The sequence below is a fragment of the Galeopterus variegatus genome, unplaced genomic scaffold (genome assembly GCF_000696425.1).
Source record: "Galeopterus variegatus unplaced genomic scaffold, G_variegatus-3.0.2 Scaffold7659, whole genome shotgun sequence".
Taxonomy (NCBI): Eukaryota; Metazoa; Chordata; class Mammalia; order Dermoptera; family Cynocephalidae; genus Galeopterus; species Galeopterus variegatus.
This window is the reverse complement of record NW_007733770.1, coordinates 6,311-17,709: the sequence shown is the minus strand read 5'-3', so window position 1 is coordinate 17,709 and position 11,399 is coordinate 6,311. Positions and strand designations below refer to the sequence as shown.

General features: G+C 42.5%; 1 pseudogene; it reads left to right on the top strand.

Moving 5' to 3' along the window:
- The first annotated feature begins 9,859 nt into the window (after positions 1 to 9,859).
- Positions 9,860 to 10,588, top strand: LOC103607722 (annotated as a pseudogene).
- The last annotated feature ends 811 nt before the right edge of the window (positions 10,589 to 11,399 follow it).

The following is an 11,399-nucleotide window of genomic DNA, read 5'->3' as shown; positions in this document are numbered from 1 at the left end:
AGGGAGGTTTTGGTAATGGGCCACAATAATCAACCTCATTGTATATCAACAAAATAAAAAATTTTTTAAAAATTTAAAAAAAAAAAAGAAAAGAAAAGAAATTTGGGGCCTCAAAAGTCGGAACAACTGGGCTGGCTGGTTAGCTCAGTTGGTTAGAGTGTGGAGTGGATAACACCAAGGTCTGGGCTTCCATCCCTATACCAGCCAGCAGAAAAAGCAAAACAAAAACAACAAACAAACAAACACTTGGAGAAACTGACTGCTTCTAAATCCCACACATATGAGATATGAGACTGAAAGGCTTTGAGAGACAAGGCTGAAAACTCAGTCTAGGTGCAAAGATTGAAGATGTGTCCTTCCCACGTAAGCCCGTAGTTTTCATAGAAATTTAATTTAATAGAAATTATGGGGGCTTAATATCTGCTGTTAAAAACACTTCTGAAGTACAACATTTTCTTTGGTTTAAGTTCACATTTTTTTTCCCACAAATACAGCAAAACTAGAGTTAACTAGTTTGGGTTGAGAAGTATTTATGTTAGGTGTGTTGAGATTATGATGTTATTTTACTCATACTCTTCTTTTTTCCCAAGTTTTCTAATTTTTAATATATAACTTTTTAAGTTAAAAGATTATGATGTTATTTTACTCATACTCTTCTTTTTTCCCAAGTTTTCTAATTTTTAATATACAACTTTTTAAGTTAAAAAAAAACTCTGCAGGTGGTTATTAATTTATAGGCAATACTAGTACAGGATAATATAACGCTTTTTTGCACTGCATTTATTAAAGAAGTCAAGCTCTGATTACACAAGGAAAGGACTGAAATTAAGTTGCTGTTTTCAAAACACTGCAGAGAGAGATTCCCGGCTGTCAGATGACGCCCTGCAGGAAACTCTTTCACAACTGAGATGTTCCCCAGCCGCTCAGCATTATCTCACCCTTCACGTGTTTGTTATTGCCTGAATCACGGAGGCTTTTCCCGTATTCAAAGTACTAAGAGTGCTGCAAGTAAACCTTCCAGAATGTGGCAACTTCCTCTTCTTTTTGTTTTGCCCTAGATCTCAGACAGGACCAGGCTGAAATACTGCATTCTTCCACTAGATGCCTCCAGTGAACAAGATGTCACTGTCGAAAAGTTACTCAGATTTCACAGGCCTGAAATTCAATAACAATACACTTAAGAGAAAGCACATGTTTTACTGGGTAGCTTATGAAGCAACACAAGTAGTCTGGAAGCATGACTGTCAATTATTTCCCTTGTGCAAAACACTAACTAAGACATTGAAATGACAACGTGAGGTGGCCTGTTAGCTCCATTTATTACACAGGTGCCCGTAACATTGAGGTCCAGGGTTCCATCCTAATACCAGCCAGCCAAAAAATCCAAAACAAAACTAACAACAAAGATGGAAAAACTGCTTCTAACCCCAACAGTACGAGATGTAAGACTGAAAGGCTATGAGCATCGAAGTCTGAGACTCAGTCCAGATGCAGAGATTCAGGACGTGTCCATCCCTCATGAGCCACAGTTTGAGCTAGCTTAAGGTAGCTGCTACCAACTTGATGAGGGGAGGAAGCAAGGAGATAAATCAATCTCGAGAATCATGTCTAGTAAAGAATTTTAGGAGTGGATGCTGGCACATGAAGCTGGCTGGACCAGGAGCAGGGTCTAGGTGGAGCCTTCTCCGTGCCTGCCCTGCACCAATGAGCGCTGTGTGTATCTTCTCCCTTTTCTTAGCAGAACTTTTGACTGCTGCTTTTCTGCACCTCCATTAAATAGGGTTGAAGTTGGAAGTCAGGCAGCTACTTTGCCTCTTTGATTCATGGGTCACCAGAACATGAAGGGCCACAACCAAATCTGACAGGGAGGCCTTTCAATTATTTGGAGTCAGGACTTGGATCTGGATGCTGAAACTGAATGGGACCTTGGGTTTTCTCCCTTGTAGGGGGGATAAGCGTTCTAAGATGAGAATGAAACACAGACTTGGTGTCCAGACAGACAGACTGAGCTGGGTGTGGTGACCCACTCAGCACACCTGCTCTCTCTTTCTCCTGTTCCTACGAGACCCATGTCCCTCACAGTTTGGTGTTGTCAGTGACACATGAGCAGAAGTGGTGTGTGCCAGGCCCATGAGAACCTCCCAGGAGCAACTCCCCATGTCTCTCCCCCTTTGCCAGCTTGATGAGGACAAATACAGAAATGCTGGACGCCATGCACTGGAAATGGTAGAGCCAAAACCGGAGCACAAAACAGTAGTCATTAATAGGAGCTGAGTAGAACACTGACCAGATAAAGCACTTGGAGCTTTATATGAGGGAGAAATAAACTTCTATAGTTTATTCATGCAGGGGTTATCCATGTAGGGGTTTTCAGTACAGCAGCCAGCACTCACCTTAATTAAAAGTACCCTCGGTGATGAAACTGAGGTCTAAGCAGCTGACTCCAGACTCTGAGCTCTGCCACCTGCTATGAACACACATGAGGTACTGTAATGAGCCGTTGCCTTTGATGCTGCTAACATGTTGATGGGAACTAGGAGCTACAGGAGCATTTGGGTTTTTCCTCCTGGAGTCCCCCTTGAGCCCCAGTGGAAGACGGTGCGGGCCGTGAGCATGAGCAGTGAGTGTTCTGCCAGCCGGAGAAAGAACCCATGTTTGAAGCACATGCGTTGCATGCCTAGCGTAAGTGACATGACTGCTCAAGGCTACCGGTGTCCATTCACCCACTGTAATCTTAATCAATACACAGAGAAAACCATAAAATGCCAGAGGTGGTGCCTCAAGATCCTCTCTCCACACCCATCATTTCACAGTGAAGGAACAGGACAGACCCAGACATCCTGGCCATATCCCTCGGGTGCTGAGTGAAAGCACCAGGCCAGGACCCAGGCCTCCCAGTACCTAACTCAGGGTTCTTCCTGCGCTGGGTACAAAGGCAGGCGGCAGGGGCGGTGCAAGCTTAAGGCCGCTGCATCCTCAATGGCTGGGCCATCAGCCCTCTCTGTGGTTTGGTGTGTTCACTTCTGGGCCTCGCAGAGACCCGCATTTACAATATCATGATGAATACAGCATATCATATCATTCAGTATTTGAATACGGGCCTACAACCATGTGCTCAGGACCAATGACACACAAATAAGCAAGAACTTATGTCCTGGGACATCATAGAGCTCATGTTTCAGTGGGCCAGAGACAAACATGGAATTAACATGACATTGTGCATTGAGAGATGGCTGGGTGTGATACTGGGACACACTGAAGGAAAATGACCAACATCTAAGAGGGACCCGAAAGTACTCGTGCCCTTTCCCTCTCACAAACTGAGACATCTTTAGTTTTGGTATGTTCCAGAAGTATCTCGACAGCAGCAGCACTGTCATTGGTAAAGGTAACACACGTGGAATAGCAGACAGCGTGATTTCACCAGGAACAGGCCACACTGACCTCACTTCCCTTCCAAGAGCAGCACAGCAGCAGTCTAGGGAGAGCGGCACCAGCCAGCTCCTGTTCTCTAGTGACCACAGTGACCAGAGGATCTCCAGTCCAGAACTGCATGTAAAGCACATTGAGTCATGAAATTCTGGTTACTTTTTTCTAGAGTTGAGGCAACATTCTATGTTTGGTTAATGTCCTAAGATGTTATGAGACCCTTATATGATTGAGTACATAAAATAATATGTGCAATATTAAGATTCATAAAAAACATATATATGGGCCGGCCCGGTGGCTCATTCGGGTGAGTGTGGCGCTAGGAGCGCCGAGGCCGCGAGTTCAGATCCTATATAGGGATGGCTGGTGTAACAGGAAAATAAATGTTTCTTTAATGAATAAATGAAAACTATGAAGGACCTTAAAGGATTTTCAGTATCAACTAGGTTTGATGGATATCTTAGAAGATAGGACATTTGGGCCGGCCCCGTGGCGCACTAGGGAGAGTGCGGCGCTGGGAGTGCAGCAGCGCTCCTGCTGCGGGTTCGGATCCTATATAGGGATTACCGGTGCACTCACTGGCTGAGCACGGTGCAGCCAGTCTCAAAAAGGACAAAAAAAAAAAAAAAGAAGATAGGACATTAGCTTACTAAAATCATCAGGGTATGACTGAAAATGAGAAATGGTTATGTATAAAGTATTACCTAACAGCTTTTCTAAAAAGCAGTTTCCCTGAAATTGACACAGTTAGTATAATTTATATTTATGCCCAGTTCTATTTATTTATTTATTCAATGGCTGGGCGGAACAAAACTTGGTGATATCAGCACCAAGCTCTGACCAACAGAGCTAACCAGCCAGCCCCGTACCTGGTTTTAGATACGACTCACGCACACATCAATCTTAACGTTATGGCTTCGATACTACTTTTTTAAAGGGGCTCAGCAGAAACCCTAATCTCACTTTAAGAACATGAATTTCATGTATTCAATGAAGTTATAATTTCTCAACCTCGAAGTTTAATTATTACACAACAGCTCAAGCAACAGGTCGTGTTTCACAGACAGACTTTGTTTTGATTCCTGTTTCCCTCCAGCACTAATCAGACGAAGGTTTTGAAGCGCGAGGTTGACTAGAGCAGGCGCTGCTGACTCAGCCGCAGTAAATCTTCCTGGATGGACAATTCCTGCTCTTTTCGAACAAAACGGGCAATTTTACTTTTTCTATTCCTTTCCTATAATGAAAAACAGGCTAAACATTCTTAAAGTCTCATTGTCCGCAGGGTCATTAAAATCTTTACTTGGTAAATTCTCTTAGTCTCTTAAAATCTGTCCAGCGGGAGGAAGGACAACCTTGCTCGTGTCAACAGAAAGCAGAGCAAAAGCAGAGGCCAGTAGAAACCTCAACACTGAATCGGTTTGAAATCTTAAAGCTTAGTGGGACCAAGAAGCTTTGTAGAAGTCAGTGGTCTCTGCGAATCTTTGTTAGTTCAATACAAACCATGATCTAGCAGATGACTGGTATTCGAAAGCCCATCTTTTAAAAGGTCCCACTTTCCTAGATGGTCTGTTTAACAGAGCATGCTAACTTGTTTACAGGTAATCACATGACTCCCTCTTGTTCTCTGTGAAAGTCATTTCACTGTGGTCTAGAAAGGATGGCAATCGTAGTCTCCAAAGATTATTCAATCCACAAGCGTAAACACACACAGTTATCAACAGTCTCCTCAATGTTGTGGACACTCCTGACAGCCTAAATTCTTTTCTAATTAAATTCTAAAAAAAAAAAAAAAGTTCCTGGAATTTAAGTTTTTTTTATGCTTCAGTCATCAATATTGAAACTGCTAAGTTATTCCATTTTTTCATGAAAAAATTAGAAAAATGAAGTTGGAGGGAAAAAACAAGAAACAAAATTAGGGGAGCCCAGTTAGCTCAGGTGGTTAGAGTGAAGCTTTATAACACCAAGGTCAAGGGTTCAGAGCCCCACACCAGCCAGAAAAAAAAAAAAAAAAAAAGAAAGAAAGAAAGAAAAAAGATGTTCGGGAAAACGTTATTAAATAGGTATAAGAAAAAAATCTGTACAGGGAAAACATTCCAATAGAAATGTACAAAACCTATGTGCGTGAGGTTGCTCATGACAGCACTATTTCTGATAAATAACAATTAGAAATCAATGAAATATTCAGTAACAGAACTGTAAATTAGGAAATGTCCACTTGATAAAATTTTTATAGCCATTAAAGATAACTAGGAAGATGAAGACACAACTGGGAACAACGTATGTCAGTGTGAAGCCAAATGCAAGGGGACCCTGCTGTGTGTAAACACTGTGCAGATCTACTTGCAAAAGCTAGACAGGAGCATAATTTGAATGCTCTGTGTCACCATATCACAGATACAGTGTTCTCTTTATTGAAAAAACAATATAGAGCTTCTATAGTAGCTGTGCATCCTCTACAATAAATCAAACAAAAAAAATCAAAAATGACACAATAGAACAAAACGTGTCTTTCTCTGGGTGAGATTACCAGAAGTATCACTACAAAGGATTACTTACAAAAAGCAATTTTTCACAAAATACTGAATATTGCACTTGGGAAATATTTAATATTTTATTGTTAAACCACTGGGGAAAAAGATTAGATTTTCTATACCTGCAATAAGACAGGATTAGAAAGTCTTCCCTATAGGCTCTAAAAGTACAGGAATGGAATATTTTTGATAGTTTTATGATGACAATTATAACCTCCTAGCTATTTTAGCTCTGAAAAAAATGACTAATCAAGACTAAATCACACAAAGCATCTACTGTTTTTGAATAATTGCACAATAACAAATTTCAAAATAAGAAGTTATTCATAACATTAAGTTCTGTTTATCAAATATGCGAATAAGCAACAGCAGGAAAAGCTACAACAGAGCAGCTCAGTGGTACACAGCAGCACCCTACGCTCCTACAAAAATGGTCATAAAGAGCTCCACGTGCTCAGTGTAATGTTTCACTTTTTGCTAGCCCTGTATCTTTCAGTTAGGTTCTCCCAGCTGGTGACATTACAGATGGCTTTTAGATAATCAGGTCTGACATATTTATACTGAAAGTGATATGCATGCTCCCATACATCAATCCCCAGCAGTGGAATAAGGCCTAGGAGAAAGAAGAAAAAAAGCAAAAGCTGTGAATTTCAATCTAAAACATTACATCTTCTCAATTTAAACTTTTATCATTTATGCACAAAAAATTACCCTTTACAATACTGTCATGCACTTCCGTTTCTAACATAAATAGGAAATTTGCATGCAAATGAATACTCCTAGGAAAAGATTTTAAAATTTCCTCTTCTGAAAAAGTGATAAATAATAATTAAAATAAACTTGGAGAAATCAATTAAGTACAGTATATAATGGCTGCACTTAAAATACCAATGTATGCATCTGTAAGGAAAATAGAAAAAGTTTAGTCAGGCTCTTTCGCCTCTTATCTGTCACAAATGGGCAAGATTCAGCACATTTACTAGAAACAAGTTATAAAAGTAGAGTAACTGCGCGTGTGTGCACATTTACTGATTCAGCATGATTGTTCTAATTCTGTAAGGCTTGGCTTGTGAGCGCTATTGTGCACTAAAAGTATAAAGGTAACTGCTCTGAACTGCTGGTCAGCAGAGCATGGAAGGAGGGCAGGGCATGGAGGGTCAGCAGAACTCATGTCAGAATAAAGCACATCTGTGAAACTCACACCTGAAGAATAAAGTATGTCCGCCTTGCAGAAAACTGCTGGTGTCTCCTTTCAATTACCTGACTCACGACCTGCACAGGAAGGGGCAGAAGGATCTGAGATCTCAGCCCAACATCATCCAAAAGCCAGTTCCCAGCCTTCCTCTCAGTGGTCTCAGGGGCAGCGACAAGGGTGTTTTTCGTTTCTGGGTGTGCCTGAGGCCCTCTGAGTATCTCTTCCAAAGGGCCTGAGCACTCACCCGGGTTCACAACAAACCTGCTCGCTCCCCAAGGTTAGTTTTCATCTTATGGAATACACAGCAGTTATGAGAAAATAAAAGAAATAATAATTTAACCAAAAAATCTAAGACAGAAAAAGACACGCTATTTCCAGAAATCAAATAGTGTAAAGGAAGAACTTAGTTCTATCTATAAAACACTCATTTAACAAAAACTCTCAAACCAAAGGATTGCTCTCCTCTGTGAAGACAATTCTGAACCAGTGTGTCTTCATCAGTTGTGAGGTACTTACTATGTATTATTACTTACTAATAATAATTTATTGTTTATAATTTATTATTAATTTATTATTAATGGTTAAAGTAGTGAAATATATCAATGATTTTTCCCATAAATAGTGAGCCGTGACTTCCACTATTTTCATCCCCCTGGGCTTTCTTCAAGTGGGAGAGAAAGCAGTGTAGCGGGGATTCCACAGAACTCACCACCTTCCAGGTCAGGCTCTTTTATAGAAATATCTGACTCTAAAGCTTTCAGTCCTCACAAATCTCCCGCAGTTTTGACAAATTCCTGTGGCATCTCAGTTTCCCCAAAGAGCTGTTTAGATTCTGGGAGAAGCTGAACATATCCAGGGAAGTGGGTCACATGAGCAAGAGTCCTCTGACATGTGCACAGGTAGAAATAGTGGCAGAGAACTAGTGCTGGATGATAAGGTGTCACTTTAAGTTCCTACATCACAGACCAAAGTCCCATCTACCTGCCAATGACTCATGACTCTATTTCCCACACTCTTCAGGAACGTTCCATAAAGGGCTTCTAATTCATTTAGACTCAACAGAAGAAAGGACTTGGTGAGTCCAGCCTGGCGCTTCCAAGACAAATATTTTCATCTACCAAAGAGCCCCGGAAAGATGGGAGTCTGGAAACCTAAGTTCCAGTCCCAGTTTAATGGCACGTGCTCAGCAGAGGGCATGAGAATACATGACATTAGACTCAGCTTATATCCTTTTTCCTCCCACTTGTTATTTAGGCTTAGTTTTTTATTTTAGTGCATATATTATTGAAGCTGATATGAATTCTCTGTAGAATGAAGCAGGGTTTATGATTTAAACATTTTTGTTAATGTATCTATAAAATTACAAGTGCTTATTATACAACACACATATCAAGAACTTTTTTTTTTTTCCTTTTTGTCTTTTTTACTGACCAGTAACGGGATCGCAACCCTCATTGTCGCACCTTTTTTTTTTTTTTCCTTTTTGTCTTTTTTACTGACCGGTAACGGGATCGCAACCCTCATTGTCGCACCCGTACTGGGGACCGGCAACGGGATCGCAACCCTCGGTGTTGCGCCCGCACCTCGCTCAGCCAGTGAGCGGGAACCGGTCTCCACATGGGATCCGAACTCTCGGCGGGAGCGCCGGCACACTCCCAAGCGGCACACTCTCCAGTGTGCCACCGGGCCGGCCCATATCAAGAACTTTTAAAGCATTTTTAACTTCACAATTTTCTGACTATTACCTATTCAGAATTGCTCAAGTTATTATACGTTCATGATAAGTTTAAACACTGCTAGTTTTCCTTATTCATTAAGAATGCTTTATCACTTAATTTATCATTTATTTTAAACCATCATTTATTTATCTCTTATTTTAAACCATTTCACCTATAGTTCTTTGCAATAGATCCTGATTAGAACAAGCAGCAATCTGTAAGTGTCCCTGTTCTCTGTTGAAACCAAGCCAACCCCAACCTGAGCCCTGGATGCCAACAGATACACTTGTCAGCTTGTCCTTAAATTTGTCAAGGGAAACAAAGTCACGTTTGATGGCTTCCGACAACTACCATAATTAAAAAAAATAATAATCCAAAATAAATCCACAAATGAACAGATTTCAACAATTACAATACAATATTGTGTTACATGTATTAAAAATATTCTTGCCGTATGGACCAAGAAACAACTGAGCAGCCTCACGTGGGAGATAGAACACAGCCCAGTGAGCTCACACACTAGTGCTGCTCCTGCCCTGACAGCAGCATCGGAGGCTTCACAATTTAACCCACGTGTTTCTTAATGTAACTTGTTTCACTCACTGTGCTATTTTATCAGCAAAGAAAGAATATTTTCCATTAGCTTTCTTATTTTTTCCCTCAATACAAAATTTTCCTTTGACTTCCAGCCTACCTACTCAATGTCCCCATTTGGAAATAAAAAGTCATGGTTGTTATTGAGTTCTTCTCCAAGACAGCCTAGATTTTTCTATCTTGACTATATTGTCTTAAGGGTGATTTTTCTCTTCTATTACTGAACTAAGAGCACAGTGTAAGAGCTATAGCCCTTTTATTCTGTAGCAACATAGAATCCAATTCTAGATTTATTGTATCAACTAAACCAACTGGGCCAAAAAAATCTCCATTCTTACTCTGTTTCTCTTTTAGTCCCAAGCACTTCAGCAGCTGCAGGTTACGATGCAGACATGGTCAAGCCCAAGAACCACACCACTCACAACAAGCCCCAGAAATGGCAAAGAAATGGCATTAAGAAACCTCGACCGGGCCGGCCCGGTGGCACACGGGAGAGTGTGCCGCTTGGGAGCGCGGCGGTGCTCCCACCGAGGGTTCGGATCCCATGTGGAGACCGGTTCCCGCTCACTGGCTGAGCGCGGTGCGGGCGCAGCACCGAGGGTTGCGATCCCGTTGCCGGTCCTCGGTACGGGCACGACACTGAGGGTTGCGATCCCGTTACTGGTCAGTAAAAAAGACAAAAAGGAAAAAAAACAAAAAAGAAACCTCGACCACAAAAATATGAATCTCTTAAAGAGGCAGACCCTAAGTTCCTGAGGAACATGAGCTTTGCCAATAAGCAGAACAAGAAGGAGCGGAAGAAAATGCAGGCCAACAACACCAAGGCCACGAGTGCACATGCTGAGGTTGTCAAGGCCCTTATAAAGCCCAAGTAGGTCAAGTCCAAGATCCCAAAGGGCACCAGCCATAAACATGACTGACTTGCCTGCACTGCCCACCCCAAACTCAGGAAGCACGCTTGTACCTGCATTGCCATAGGTCTCAGGCTCTGCCAGCCAAAGGCCAAGGCCAAGGCTCAAACCAAAGCACAGGACACAGCTTCAGCTCCAGCTCCAGCTCAGGCTCCAAAATGTGCCCAGACCTGCAAAGGTGCCTGGGCCTCCACAAAGGCTCCAGAGTAGAGGCCTCTGTCTGCCAATGTGAGGACAGAAGGACTGGTGTGACCCCTGGGCTGTTGTCTGCATGGGGCTGGTGTCCTTCTTTGTTGTTTGTATGAATAAACCTGAGGCAAGGAGAAAAAAAAAAAACTCCCTTCTCTTCTTCTGTTGGTTCAAAAGTAAGCATCTGGAGTTCCAGTCAAGATGGCAGAAGGGATCGTCCCCAGTGTCACTCTCTCCCACAAATCAACCAATTTACAACTATAAAAATGTATCATCGGCCAAGCTGGGGCCGCTGGAGCTCAGGGGAAGAGGAGGAAAGACCAACAGAGTTCATGAAAGTGGGAGACACTACAATGAGAGAAAGAAAAAACTGCTCAGAGAGTTTCAGGCTGCAGCCGCTTTAAAGCTGGAACTGCTGAGCGCATGGAGCAGGAGCCAGCAGAAGCTTCAGGTGTGCCCTTCAGGTGGAGCTACTTGGAGGTGGCAGGGAAGAAAAGGGTCTTGGTAGCCCCCAGGGCAGCAAGACCACTAACAGGGTTCCCATGGACCCACGCAGGAGCAAGGAGACAGAACAGCTGAAAAAGGGGAGCCATTCAGAAGCCAGTGAGTCACTGCAAGGGACCAGCGCAGGGCCCATCCCGTGGGAAGTGTTTGCAGCATGGGCAGTGGGGGAGACAGGCCCACCTGGAGAACACTGGGACACAGCAAGGACAGCCAACCCACCCCCCAATCAGCACAGGACCACTCAGAGGAGATTGGTCAGGAATGCAGAACTGCATGAGGTGTGGTTTGATGAAAAAAACTCAGGCCCAGATCAGAGTTTCTACACAAC